The sequence below is a fragment of the Phoxinus phoxinus genome (genome assembly GCF_949152265.1).
Source record: "Phoxinus phoxinus genome assembly, chromosome: 5".
NCBI lineage: Eukaryota > Metazoa > Chordata > Actinopteri > Cypriniformes > Leuciscidae > Phoxinus > Phoxinus phoxinus.
In genome coordinates this window covers 994,926-1,010,177 of record NC_136880.1, presented here as the reverse complement: position 1 = coordinate 1,010,177, position 15,252 = coordinate 994,926, and the positions used below count along the sequence as shown (strand labels likewise).

Here is a 15,252-nt window from a genome sequence, read left to right as displayed (position 1 = left end):
CATAACAGTAATTAATGACCTGTGTTACTGATGATAATGTGATCGTTATTAGCCAATTCTGTAAATGTAGATTTATCGTATGGACTGTGTACAAGTGAAAGAACTCTAAACAGGGTTATTATTGTTAACTAAAACTAAAACCATAAAATAAAAAAAATAAAAAAGTAAACTTATTTTATTTCAGGAAGTTGAAATAGACATAGTTGAAATAGCTTTATAGACATATTTTACATCCTCTCCTCTGGTCATTTTGACCCGAAATTCATTTCCTTTTAATTTAAAAATACAATTGAGTATTCATAGGAGTGGTACAAGACCTTGTCAGTTTTATAACACTTGAACTTGGAATACACATACACAAAAAAATTGACTGGATTCAAGGAGTTATTTGGTAGTAATAAAAGTAAAGTAAGATTCCCTCGGGTCAATTTGTTCCCCATTGGAATAGATGGGAAATGGGATAAAATGGGGATTTTTTTTAAATTGTCAAAATAAATAAATAAATAAATCTGGTGCAATCCAGAGCACACACACATATGACGGGTCGAGACCATAGAATATCTCCAATGCAGAACACACACACACTCTTACATTTAACCATTTAGCAGATGCTTTTATCCAAAGTGACACAAATGAGAGATGTACTTCTATGAACAGTATAAGTAATCAAACCAACAATAAGTGATTATAGATGACCAACAATATGCAAGTGCTGTGACCAGTCCCAGTTTGTCCAGCACAGTACACATAGCAATTTTAAAAATATATATAAGTAGATATAGAATAATAACTTTGAGTATTAATGGATCAAGTGTTGATGAACAAGACGCGTCTTCAGCTGTTTCTTGAAAATGGCTAAAGCCTCTGCTTGGTTGAGTTGGGCAGGGAGTCCACCATCAGGGAGCAGTCCAGGTGAAGGTCCGTGAAAGAGATTCTGTGCCTCTTTGAGAAGATGGCACGCCGTTCACCTGCAGAACACAAGCTTCTGGAGGACACATCGTCTGGAGTAGTGAGTTTAGGTATAGGGGAGCAGAGCTAGTGGTTGTTCTGAAGGAAAACATCAGTGCCTTGAATCTGATGCGAGTTTAAATTGGCAACCAGTGCGGGTTTATGAGGAGAGGAGTGACATGCGTCTCTTCGGCTCGATAAAGACACTCTCGCTGCAGCTTCTGGATCAGTTGCAGAGGGTTGACAGATGCTGGGAGACCGGCCAAGAGAGCATTACAAAAGACCAGTCTGGACAGAACAAGCGCTTCTGAGACCATGAGCAGTTGTCATCTCTGTCCTCACAAGGTTGAGTTGAAGGTCCTTCATCCAGTAATAAATGTCTGTCAGGCAGGCTGAGATGTGATCATCTACCGCCAGATCCTCTGGCTGGAATGAGAGGTAGAGTTGTGTGTCATCAGAGTAGCAGTGATAGGAAAAGCCATGTTTCTGAATCACAGATCCTAGTGATGTCATGTAGATGGAGAAGAGAAGCGGTCCCAGCACTGAGCCCTGAGGCACACCAGTAGCTAGATGTTGGGTCTTAGACACCTCACCCCTCCACAACACCTCAGATTGTGGTGCGGTTCCCGAGATGCCCTTTGTCTTGAGGATTGACAGGAGGATCTGGTGGTTAACTGTGTCAAACGCAGCAGATCCAGCAGGATGAGAACTGAGGACTTGGAAGCTGCTGTTGCCAGTCTCAGAGACTCAATAACCGAGAGCAGGGACGTCTCAGTTGAGTGAAGCTTCTGAAGCCAGACTGGTTGCTGTCCAGGAGATTGTTCTGTGTAAGAAAGGTAGAGACTTGGTTGAACAGGACTCGCTGTCTCGCTCAAGTGTTTTAGCAATGAATGGAAGAAGGGATACCGGTCTGTAGTTTTCCAGATGTGCTGGATTTAGAGTGGGTTTCTCAAGCAATGGAGTTACCTGAGCCTCTTAATGCTGTGTGAAGAGAGGTGTTCATGATATGAGTGAGTGTAGGTACAACTGAAGAAGAAATGGCTTGAAGGAGGTGAGTGGGGATTTGATAAAGCGGACAGTAGAGTGACTGGAAAGGATGAGTTTGGAGTGCAGAGAGAAAGAGGGGTGAATGTGTGTGTTTGATGTCATGATGTTTCTGTCAGTTTGTGGAGTGGAAAATTGGCCACTGATGGTGGTTGTTTTATTCACACACACACACACACACACACGCAAGCATGCACACACGCACGCATGCATGCACGCACACACACACACACACACACACTGGTGTCGATCAGGGGGGCATATAATAGGCAAATGTTTTTGTTTTGCACACAGAGATATGAGGTGGTTAGATTTTAACAGATTCAGAACGACCAATAAAAAAATCTAATAAAAATAAAAATAAAAAATAAATACTATAACTTTGACTGTAGTGGCACCTAGTTTCTTCTTTTTCTTCTGTACCACTTTTTGAAGTCAGTCTAATACAACCAGTATTTGAAACACGAGCAAACCAAACGGTCTTCTTTTTAAAATGTTTACTTCCAAAACAAAATTATAAAACAAAATTATACATAGACAATGGTACGCACGGTCAAAAAACTGTGTTGCTTCCAACGTCTCTAACTTCAAACTAAAACTAACTACATCCAATCGCTTACGCTATGACGTAGTGCTATCTGACTGGAAGCTCAAAATACTGAAATATTATCAAATCTAAACATTACTAAATCATGCATTACTAAACATTACTAAACCAATATATTTCTTATAAATGTTCTTTTACTGGTTTTAAACTAAATTATTATTTCAGATGAACTAGTCCTTATGTGGCTCTTACATTACCCGGCCCCTAATTGGTTAATCAGGAGGACTAAGCAATTATAAACTTAAACACTGAGAGCCAAACTATTTTTAAATGTCCATAAACTATCAACTTGTTTCCCTTTTTTTTACTCTTCTGACGTCGCCTCTTCCAACAAGCACAGTTTGTTTACAGGCCTTTCCAGAGTGTTGGTCTTGGTCTTTATCTTCACTCTTCGTACTGTTCCATTTGAGTCCGGCAACGTTTCAACTACTTTTCCCATGAGCCAGGAGTTCCGTGGGGAAGAACTGTCCACTAATAGCACAACATCTCCTGTCATGAAGTTTCTTCTTGGCTTTAGCCATTTCTGGCGCTCCTGAAGAAGTGGAAGGTATTCACGTGTCCATCTAGTCCAAAATAAATCCACAAGATACTGGACCTGCTTCCATCTCTTTCTTGTGTACATGTCATCTTTGCTGAAAATCCCTGGAGGCATTTTGGGTTGAGATTTCAACAGCAGTAAGTGATTGGGTGTTAGAGGTTCTACGTCGTTCACATCATCTGAAACAGTTGTAAGCGGCCTACCGTTGATTATGCTTTCGACCTCGCACATTATTGTCAGAAGACAATCATCGTTCACTGCTTGCTCTTTCAAAAGAGAGTTAAGGATTCTTCGCACAGTCCGAATTTGTCTTTCCCAGACCCCGCCTTGGTGTGAAGCGGCTGGGCTGTTGAATATCCACTGTATTCCTTTTGGTTGCAAGGCCTTTTCAATCTTGTCATTATCCAGCCGTTGAATGGCTTCCCTCAACTCTCTTTCAGCGGCCACAAAATTTGTGCCGTTGTCGGAACGCATGATGGTAACTTGACCTCTCCTGCACATAAAGCGACGAATTGCATTAATGCAGGAGTCTGTGTCGAGGCTATCTGCAACTTCGATGTGCACCGCTCTGAGAGTGAGGCAAGTGAACATCACGCCGTATCTTTTGACTGTACCCCGGCCCCGCTTGACATCAAACGGCCCGAAGAAATCAACGCCGGTATTTGTGAAAGGAGGCTTACCTGGCAAGAGCCTATCTTCAGGCAAGTTTGCCATTTTTTGCTCACCAACCTTTCCATTAATCCTGCGGCACACTGTACATTTGTTGATGATCTTTCGAATTGCAGAATTGGCTTGTGGGATCCAATACCTGCATCTCAGTTGTGCCAAGACATAACTGCGTCCACAGTGTCCTGTTCTTTGGTGTATGTCTCTCAAAATCAGTGTAGCAACTCTGCTATGCTTTGAAAGAATTGCTGGATGTTTAGCATTTTCTGGCATAGCGGACTTGTGGAGTCTTCCACCAACCTTTAACGTGCCATCTTGAAGAATCGGATCCAATTTAAACAGCTGACTGCTGCGACTGAGCTGTTTACCTTTCTCCAGTACTTTGATTTCTTCTCCAAACTGTTGTCTTTGACTGAATTGGATTATTTCCGATTCTGCTGCAACCAGATCATCCATGGTAAGTGATTTCTTTTCTGTTGCTTTGAATTTTTTCATTTGTTGTTCTAACTTTGAACTTTCCTTTTCAGGGTTCTTTTCCGCTTGCCTGATCGTTCTTGATATTTCCTTTCTTTTCTCTTTCAGTTTCCACAGATTTTCCTTCACCTTTAAAATCCAGGCCACTGATCTCTTTAATTTATGCCAGTCCGAATAATAGTTGATCAATTTGTCGATTGGTTCCATGTTTTCTTCAACTTTGATCATGTTGACTGTAACTCCCTTCTTGACTTCCGGATCATTTTGAAGGCTTTCTTTCCTTCGCACAGGCTGTTCCGACCAATCACATTCATTGTTCAGCAAGAAATCCGGCCCATTGATCCAGGTTCCTCCTTGCACCAAATTCTTAGCTTTCAGTCCCCTGCTGGCTTGATCTGCAGGATTTTCCGTTGTTCTGACGTACTTCCATTGCGATGGCTTGGTTGCTTCTCGGATCAACGAGATTCTGTTTGCAACAAAGGTTTTGAAACGAGCAGTTTCACTGTCAATATATCTGAGCACTGTAGTACTGTCTGTCCAGAAAATAGATTGTTGCAGTGGAACTTGAAGCTCTTGATGTAACATCTTGTCTACTTTAACAGCGACAACTGCTGCGGTCAACTCGAGTCTGGGAATGGTGACCAGTTTGAGTGGGGCTACTCTTGACTTCCCCATGAGGAATGCACAATGCTTCTCACCTTGGCTATTCTCTAGCAGCAGATAAGACACAGTGCCATATGCGGCCTCTGAAGCATCTGAAAAATGATGTAACTGTGCTGCTGCAGTACATCCAAAATCTACAGGCTTCCAACACCTGCTCACATTGAAGGCAGAGAGATGACTGACATCTTCGATCCATCTTTTCCAATCTTCAGCGTGTTTTCCACCAATGTTCTCGTCCCACCCGTATTGTTCTTTACAAAGATCTTTCAGCAGGAGTTTAGCGGGCAAGATGACCGGAGCCAAAAAGCCAAGGGGGTCGTAGATGGAATTCACGACTGATAAAATGCCTCTTCTGGTCATCGGCTTGTCTTGCAGCTTCATACTGTAAGTGAAAGTATCAGTTTCTGTGTCCCACTGTACACCAAGGGTCCTCTCGACTGGCAAAGCGTCATGTCTTAGATCCAGGTCTTTCACTTCGCTAGCTCTATGTTCTTCAGGGATTGACATTAACACCTTCCTGCTATTGCTCATCCACTTTGTTAAAGCAAACCCTCCGCTGGCACACAGGGTACGAAGATCTTTAGCCAAGGTTACCGCATCTTCTTCGTTAGCTACACTCTTCAGACAGTCATCTACGTAGAAGTTACGCAGAACTGTCTGTACAGCTTCTGGAGATACATCAGCCTTGTGATCTTCAGCAGTTCTTTTCAGTGCATATGAGGCAACACTCGGTGAAGAAGTGGCTCCGAAGAGGTGCACGGTCATTCGGAATTCCTCCATAGGTTCGTTCAACTTGCCGTTGGGCCACCAAAGAAAACGGAGTAGGTCTGCGTCACGCTCCGGTACCTTGACCTGATAAAACATCGACTCGATGTCCGCCATTATAGCTACTGGCTCCTCACGAAATCTTAAAAGCACACCAACTAACGTATTGTTCAAGTCGGGTCCTTGGAGCAGTTCACTATTCAGAGACCTATCCTGAAACGAAGCTGTGCAGTCGAAGACCACCCGCAACTTTCTTTTCTTTGGGTGATACACCCCGTGATGTGGTATGTAAAACAGTCTGTTGTCGTCACGGTTCAGCTGTTGAACTGGAACTTGGACAGCATAGCCCTTGTCAATGATGGTTTCCATAAAGCCCTTGTACTCTTCAAAGAATTCAGGATTCTTCTTGAACTTTCTAAGCAAACAGGCTATGCGCTGTTCAGCCACACAACGGTTATTAGGCATTTGGAGCTTCTGATTCCTGAGTGGCAGTCCAATGCTGTAATGCCCGTTCTCAAAAATTGTCGTTTTCTGCACAGATTGCAAAAACTGTTTGTCTTCATGAGACATCTCCTCTCGATCATCGTAGTTACGCTCTGGAAAATCAGTGTTATACTGTTGGACCAGCAGCTTTTCAATCTCCATCACAGAAATTCTGTTTACTGAAAAGGTAGGCGTTTCATTCATTGCATCATCCAGTTCTTTTCTTAAGGGCCCATTCACAACCCAGCCAATGGCAGTCTTCACGGCATAAGGGCCTCCATCCTCAGCATTAACAACGTGCCATGGCTCCATTGCTCTTGAACAGTTAGCTCCAATAAGCAGGCCTACATCTGCTTCTATCTCTGGCAAGCGTACTTCATTGAGATAAGGCCACTTCTGGATATCTGACTGTTTAGGTATGTTCTCGGTGTGAACAGGTATGTTGCTATGAGTGAACACCTTAGGTAACTCAATGAACTTGGTGTCTTCCAGCCCACACACTTCCAGGTCTGATATGATGAAACTGTTCATGAGCTTCTGTTCTCCAGGTTTGTCTTGACCCATGGTGCTAAGAAGTATTCGTGTTGGTTTCCCTTTAATGTTTAGTTTCTTTTGCAGGTCTTCTGTGCAGAAAGTTGCTGTGCTTCCCGGGTCCAGAAAGGCATATGTTTCAACACACTTGTCACTCCTTTTTGACTTGATCTTCACCGGTACTATTGACAGCACACATCCTGCTTCTCCGGCCCCCGTTAGGCTACAGGACTCTTGCAGAATAGACACTTGAGCACACGATACTTCACTTCCATGATGACCATCTTTCTTTTCAGGTGAGACAGAACCTTCTTTTTTCATTATGTGCAAAATGTCTGGATGCTTTAAAGCACACTCTTTACACTCAATTCTTCTTTTGCAAAATTTGCTAAGATGACCCGGAATTAAACATCCAAAACACAAGCCCTTCAGTTTTAAGAAATCCACACGCTCTTTATGTGGTTGGTGTTTGATTTTGCTGCATGAGGCAAGGGTGTGAGATTGCTGGCAGTACAAACATGGCTTATCAAAGGCACTCACAGTTTTACTTGAGTTTGCTGACTTAGCAAGCGTTTCTAGAGGCCCTTTGCTTTCGGTGGAAACATTGGTTGCAAAACTGCTTCCACGTACCTCTTTCCTTCCATAATGCTTTTCCTTTTGGTCAGTCTTTCCACTTGGGATTGGGCGGCTGTCTGAGATATTACCAAAGAGGGGATCCATCACTATTCTAGCTTGGCGGTCTATGTAGCTCACCAAATCAGCAAACTTTGCTCTCCTGCCTCTTCGCTCTTTCATGTCATAAGCTTCAGCTCGCCAACGTTCCTTCAATTTGTACGGTAGCTTAGACACCACTGTCCGTAAGTTGGTTGGGTTGTCCATCTCCTCTAAAAATTCGATGTCTTCCATGGTATTGCGACATCCAATCAAAAACATTGCATAGGCGCTCAATGCTTTCCCATCATCAGACTTCACTTGAGGCCATTTGAGAGCTTTGTCAATGTACGCGCTGGCAATCCGTAATTCATCCCCATAGTGCTTATGAAGTAGTCGCTTCGCCTCGCAGTATCCTTTGTTAGGTGTCATATGAGCACAGCTGCGAACAAGCTCTTGAGGTTCACCGGCCGTAAATTGTTCCAAGAAGTACAATTTGTCTTGATCATTGCTGGTTTTCTGCTCTATTGCGTGCTCAAACGCTCTCATGAAAGATTTGTATTGTAGCGCATCACCCTTGAACACAGGAATGTCCTTTGTTGGTAGATGAGACAGCTGCTGTTGTTTTACAAGTAGCTCAGTGATTACATTCTGTTTTTGCATAACCGCTAGTATGTCATCGCCTTTGTTAGGTTGAGCATTAGTGACATAATTGGAGACCGGTTGAGATGGCTGTTGTATTTGGGAGTGCTGTGTTTGTGGGTGAACATGAGTGTTCGTTTTAGCTTGCTGAGGAAGCATAATGCTAGTTCTTTCCTTCACGTGTCCACCTTGTGACTTTTGCACTGCCGCGTAGCTACTTAAACCATCTTCAGATCTTTCATATTCTTTAAGCACCTTTAATTTTGCTTTACTCTCAGCTAATGCAGTTTCCAGCTCTAACTCATCCTTTTCGGCTTTGATTCTAGCTGCTTCAAACTCAAGCTGTTGCATTTTCTTTAGCGCAGCAGCACGTTCGAGCAGGGCTGCATGTTCCGCTTCCTGTTTAGCTCTTGTTGACGATACTCGTGACACAGCTGAGGTGCGACTTACTTGTGATCCATGTCGGCTGGCATATGTGACATCGCAGACCCCCACCTGTGAAACGCTGTCATTTGGTTTAACAGTTTCTTGCAGATAATCAACCGCATTGTTTTCTTCTTGCAGTATCTTTTCCACTGGAAGTATGAGTTCATGCTCAGCTGCAATCCAATTTTTTGTCGTTTTCATAAATCCTCTGATTGTTGCCATTTTAGGTTCGAACCAGTTCTCTTGATCAGTTGTTTTTTCATCTTCAGTCAAAAGATTTGCAACTTCGTTGTTGAGACGGTTAAACTCATTTAGTGACGTTGCAAAATCATTTTCCATCATATTTTTCACCCTTTGTAAATTTTGAGCATCACTCATCATTGTTTCTAACTCTTTTCTTTTGCTTGTTAGAGTTCCTAATGTTCTTCTTCTCAGTGCAATGCACCTCTGCAATCTCTCCTCTAATGCCTTCTCTGTCAGCTTATGTGACCTACCCTTTTCCATTGTATCCTCGATACATCTATGCTCATCTTCATCAGCCATCTTACAAATAGCAGAGTTAATGCTTTAGTTGAATGCAAACGTATAAAGCACTTCCTTTTGCTTTACTTTTCTTAATAAACCGAGTGCAAAACAACTTCTTAACGATCGCCTTAACTCCACATTGACTGAATCAGAGCTTGCTATCAGCATACATTTTGCAGGGAGAAGTTACTTTCGTTTTCTTCCAAACTCACTCATTATCCTCGCGCGTCCGTATCACGTCTTTCAATCCGTACTTTTTCTCCTCGGTCTCCGTTTTTTGAAGAAAAAAGTCCCCACTTCAGCGCGCAGCGTCACTTCTCTCTTAGCTGACAGGCCAAAACCGCGGAGAAACTGCGGTCTGTTCGCGGCTCTCTGAGGCTCGTTTTCGGCGCTAAAGTCCGATCCGTTTCTTAAACCAGCAACAATTTAGCCACGTCCTCTTCGTTATTCAGGTAATCCAGCGCAGCTTCGTATTAGCTTAGTTTTTTGACTAAATGTAGTGGCACCTAGTTTCTTCTTTTTCTTCTGTACCACTTTTTGAAGTCAGTCTAATACAACCAGTATTTGAAACACGAGCAAACCAAACGGTCTTCTTTTTAAAATGTTTACTTCCAAAACAAAATTATAAAACAAAATTATACATAGACAATGGTACGCACGGTCAAAAAACTGTGTTGCTTCCAACGTCTCTAACTTCAAACTAAAACTAACTACATCCAATCGCTTACGCTATGACGTAGTGCTATCTGACTGGAAGCTCAAAATACTGAAATATTATCAAATCTAAACATTACTAAATCATGCATTACTAAACATTACTAAACCAATATATTTCTTATAAATGTTCTTTTACTGGTTTTAAACTAAATTATTATTTCAGATGAACTAGTCCTTATGTGGCTCTTACATTGACAAAAATTTAAATGAAAACCAATCAATGAATTAAAAATATCAAAACAACTTATAATAGTATATCAATGATACTAAAATAACACTGGCTCTAACTGTCCTGCTGTCTTTTACCTTTTGTGTCGAGACAGGTTACTGATTCATATCATTATTACTGTAAAAAATAATAATTATTATATGATATTGTTTTATTGCACTTATGTAAGTGTGGTCGTATGTATTCTTTTGAATTTTGATTGTAGACATTGGTGTTGTAGTGGTGTCATGTGACTGTTACCATGTGACTTGTATGAGTCAAGAAGAATCCCTGGTTTTGGCAGTCGGTCAGAGAGGAAGGACACTTATATATCAATTTATATTACTCTTGCATGTTTTTTGACCAAATTGTCAGGGTGGTGTATAGGGAAGCGAGGATCCAAACACACAGAACCAATAGCGTGATTGTTTATTAAAATATAGTAAGGAATATTGGAATGTCATGTATTTTCTAACTTAATGTTTATTATTGCTATTTAGTTACATTTTAGGTGAATATTTGACACATCAGCCGGTGAATCGCTGTGTGAGCATTTTCAGTTTACCCATGGAAAGGTTAAAGCAAAGTTGTTTTGAGTCTCTGGCACTCACAACCCCACCGGTTAAATCTCTCCCTGTCTGTCTCAGTTAGTGAAGGTAAAGGTGCTTTAATGTGAAGGCCATGTGTCTCTACGCAAATAAACATGTAGATGTATCTCAATGTAATCTAGGCACAATTACTTACATTCACATGTGCCTGTGAAATCCTTTAATCCAAGGATTACACCAACATGTTTTCTGTCCAGCTTAAAAAATCTTCAGCACGTCTGTGCTCGATGTTGCAGCGTGATTCTCGTTCTGTGGTGTGAATTCTTTCGTTACATGGTCGGTTTGTCCGCACGTTTCATTTGATCCACTCATGCTCCTTCTGTTGGACTGTCTGTTGGGTCACACACACATGCTGGTCCACCATTGCTCTAGACTCTGTTCTTATGCTGTGTTTGAGCTGTGTGATTGTGTTTGTGGTTATATTGTTTGGATTGCTTGTTTTATTTATGTTGTTTAAAGTGTGTGAAAATATATGTTGATATGGCATGAAATCCTTCATCATCACTCACTTCTCAGCACAGTTCTGAAAATGTGAAAGGGAAATAGCCACACCTACTCATGAATAATGTTAAGAGGAGTACCCCTAGACATGTACGTGTTGATACGTCAGGGCAAATAGAAAACATATACACCACATCCGCATATTGAACATCTTTCCCCTTGCAATTAAAACATTGTGTGCTATCATTGTCTTACATCAAGTGCAATACATATTTATTAACATTTTCAAATGCGTTTTAGTGTTTCTATAATTCTATAATTAATCATTATATGTAAACAGTAAAGAAACTGTGCTATTTAGTCTAAATATGAAGTGTAAAAGTGTAAAACTTTTTTAATGAGGAAACATTAGTTGAGTGTATCTTAAACAGATGCTTTCATCTAGAGTGAGAAAAACACACACTTACAAATGATGAAAAGCAGTTATTTATTTTTATTAAGGTGTCAAGACACTTAAAATAACCACAGTGTATTTCCATGAGGGACCAGGAGTTGTTTACATGGACAATAGCAGTGGACCAAGCACCGAGCCCTGGGGCACCCCAGTGTTTACCCTCCTCCTCCTCGGGACACCTCCTGCTCGTGCCAGCGAAGTGCAGCAGGATCCGATTATTCCTTCTCTCCAAGGCAGTGGACAGGTCTAGTTTGACTATTTAGACCATTTCAATCTCTGAATGATTTCAGAGTTTCATTTACAGAAAGATCTCCTGATTCTAAACTTTTGAAGCTGGATGTTCTGTGAAAGAAAAGAGAGAGAGAGCTGATCGAACACAATTTTGACAGGAGAGGGACTTATCTGTAGGTTTCTATTACTGCAGGGTTAAGTATTGTATTTCCAAGCTTTTAGATTAACCGAGTCTATATAGAAGTGATGGAAAAGATGCCAGTAATCACAAGAGATGTAAGAGGATTGTGGAGTGGAATGGTTTTCCTTGAGCAAAACCACTTCAGGAGGTTCAGTTTGATCCAATTAAGTGTTTACATGGTGTGACGTGCAGGCTCAGTAGTTGTGACTGTAGCTGACCCGGGATCAGTTATGGTTTAATGATGATGATGATGATTTGGGATTATACAGTGAGGATAAGTTTCATGAGACCGGTTTAGTAAGTAGGCCTGTGAGTAGACTATTTATAAAGATGTAAATGTTTTGCTGACCGGTCATGCTATGCCAGTGACTGGAGTCCACGTGGGTTTACAATACTGCAGTTTATTCACACAGGCTTTTACGACTCCTGTATGACCCATAGAGAAGACTCAATCATCTGTGAAGGCTTATGCTCCTTCCCGCTGAGGTTGTTCCGCTCTGTAATACAGTTCAGTGCTGGAGTGGAGGTGCTTGAAAATGATGAAAATGATGATGATATTCATATAACAGCAGCAGAAGATTGTGGGGTGAGTCACTGGGAAGATTAGGTACTTGCTCTTGTACATCGGCAGACTCAGTGGTGAAAATGGCAGAGATTCACCAGGGTGGGACCCTATGTTTTGGTGGGGTATAAATACCTCTATTATATATAAGGACATTACACTTAAATTGACAGTTTTGAAGGTTTCACAGGGGAGTTCTAGGAGATCCACACAATTTTAGGGGGAGACAAAACTTGCTTTATTTGGACCATTCATTCATTGCGAATGACCATTGCCATTCATTCATTATTCATTATATACAAATTATTGTAATTATGAATCATTATTTTTAATTAGTATTGATATTTTCCAGATAATATTTTAGTACAATGACTATAATTTTCATGCATGTTGTCTTCGTAAAATCACATTTACTATTTTTCGCACACTTTAAATGGTCTTTATTTGAGGAAGCTAATCCTTTGCAAGAGGTTCATCATATATGGGGGTCAACTAAATGATGCTTTCTTGGGACTTCAGACAGACATCTCGAGGAAGAAGACCAGCAAACGCCTCAGTATTTATATGTGCATTTATTAAATTACAAATACTTTTGTGCACTTTTGGATTGAAAGCAAAGAAACTGTATTTGTGAACTGAATGCATGTATGGATCTGTTGCATATATTTCTGGATTCCATGTGCATTTGTTGATCCGTTGCATCCATGTGTTGGAGATTATGAAACTGTTTTCGCTCAATTTGTGTCTCATCAACTGTAATTGCGAGCTCTCCGGCCAGACGTGTACACGAAAACCTGGATCATTTCACACACGTACACACAGGATTTCCAGCTGGATTTTTGCATGAGCAAGAAAAAAACGTTGTTAAAACATGGACATTTTAACGTTCTTAAATTATTAGAAGTAAATGTTCAAGTTAATTTATATACATTTTAAGAAATGGTCTGGAAACCTATAAATTACATTCTAATCATGACAATAAAATTGGACATTTTAACATTTTAGGAACATTTTAAAACCCTGTTCCCACAACGTTTATATTACCTAAATGTGTTATCTGTGAGAGGAGCTGCAATAATGTTAAATATGGGGAAAATAATGTGTTTTTTGAACATTCAAGCGTGAAACCCTATTCCAGTAGAGCCCAAAACCAAATCAAGACTGTGAAAAAGGGGGGAATAATATTATGTCATCTTTAATACATTTCAGTCTCAGGCCAGTAACTTTGGTGTCTTTTGTCATATTGCTGCTGCAGTCAAACCAGTTGTTGCGTTTTGCAGGCATGTCATGCTTCTAAAAACAGCAGCTGCCAAGCAGGAAAATCATTGCGTAGTAAAACCGTCAGAGACAGAACGTGAAAGTAATGTTAACTGACGAGCTTATTTTACTCATAAATAAAAAGCAGTGTCAGTGTCAACACCTGTAGGGCATTCGTGTTCTGTATATTCAGTGTGTTCTGAGTCAGCCTCAGACGGCGTACTGCTTTATTTCACTCTCGTTTCTCCTCATTTAGATTTAAATTAAGAGGCTAAATTGACACAGATTTGTCCGTGTGCAATCTAATAATCTCTCTCTCCTGAAGGCTAAAGAACAGACGCTCAGTTGAAGCGCTTTGGCTCCTGAAGGGCTCTTGTCTGAATGATGCAAATGTATGCAGTGTCTGTGATGAAGGTGATATACTTTAATCTCACTGTGCTTTTTCTGCTCTCCTGTTTCCATGGCAGATTCACACACTCTTACGCTTGTGTTTCAGTGTTCGACTCGCTCCACTTTCCCTTTGAGACGATCTGAGATAAATGAGCCCTAGCTGTGAAAGAGCCACACTAGATGAGATAATCAGACTGTATTGGTCTGAATGACTGAAGGAAATTCTCTTTTGAAGACATGATTACATGATAAGGCCATTGTACTGAGTCATGTAGGTCAGGAGTCTGTCAGGAATACTCTGCTCAAGCCTGATCCCAGCTAGCGTTCCTATGAAAGTATCAAAACATTATTTCTGACTGTTCTCTGAACCTTCAAAACGGCCATTTTAAAAAAAAATGTTTTTTTTCTTGGTTACATGATAGTTAAGGCAAGACTACAGGTGAATAGGGTAAAATGTTTAACACACAGATATCACCATGAAACTTTCCCAGTTGATTACCTACATTAATATGAGAAAAAAATGTATTACAAGTTTTCTGTAATTTAATGTTTAAATATGCAAATTAGGCAATATCTTATTAAATATGCACTATTTTGCATATATTTAAAAAAAACTGAGTATTGGATAAAGCCAGGTTAAAAAATATTTTTTCATTGTGTTCACATATTAGATGAGAAAAAATAAAGAGGGATTTATGGATATATACTTTTGTTATCCTGTAAATCAGAATATACTGTCTGTAAATGATTTTCGCCATGTTTTTTGGAATAAAATGTTATATAATTCAGGCTAGGAATAATATATTTACAAATCCCTCAGTAAATGTCTTCAGAATATAACTAGGCACAAGACTGGAAGGTTTGGTGTATATCGGTGCGACTGAAGTGGAGGTTTCGGACTTGGAGAATGAGAGAAAAGTCATTATGAGAAAACGGGCTTTAAAGATTTATCATCAGCCAATGAGATTGCGCATTCAGCCCTTTTACTTTCACGATTGGTTGCTGATAAAAAGGAAGTTACCATATTTGGATCCGACAGCATTGTACAGGAGAGAGAGAGCTTTCTAACGGTGTGTGTGATGACGGTGCAGACGGAGATCGCGGAGCAGCGGGATGATGTACAACGCCAACGTCTGTTGACTTTATGAGAAATCGTGCTGTAAAATAAAGACCTAAATGTGTATTTCTGACTTTTTTTCACCACAAGTCTGAAAGAAGACATGTTATTGAAGACAAATAT

General features: G+C 40.5%; 1 protein-coding gene across 2 annotated transcripts in view; it reads left to right on the top strand.

The window, feature by feature from the left end:
• adcy1b (adenylate cyclase 1b) overlaps positions 1-15,252 on the top strand; it is a 71,110-nt gene that overhangs the window by 11,906 nt on the left and 43,952 nt on the right. The gene's annotated exons all lie outside the window — the stretch shown is intronic.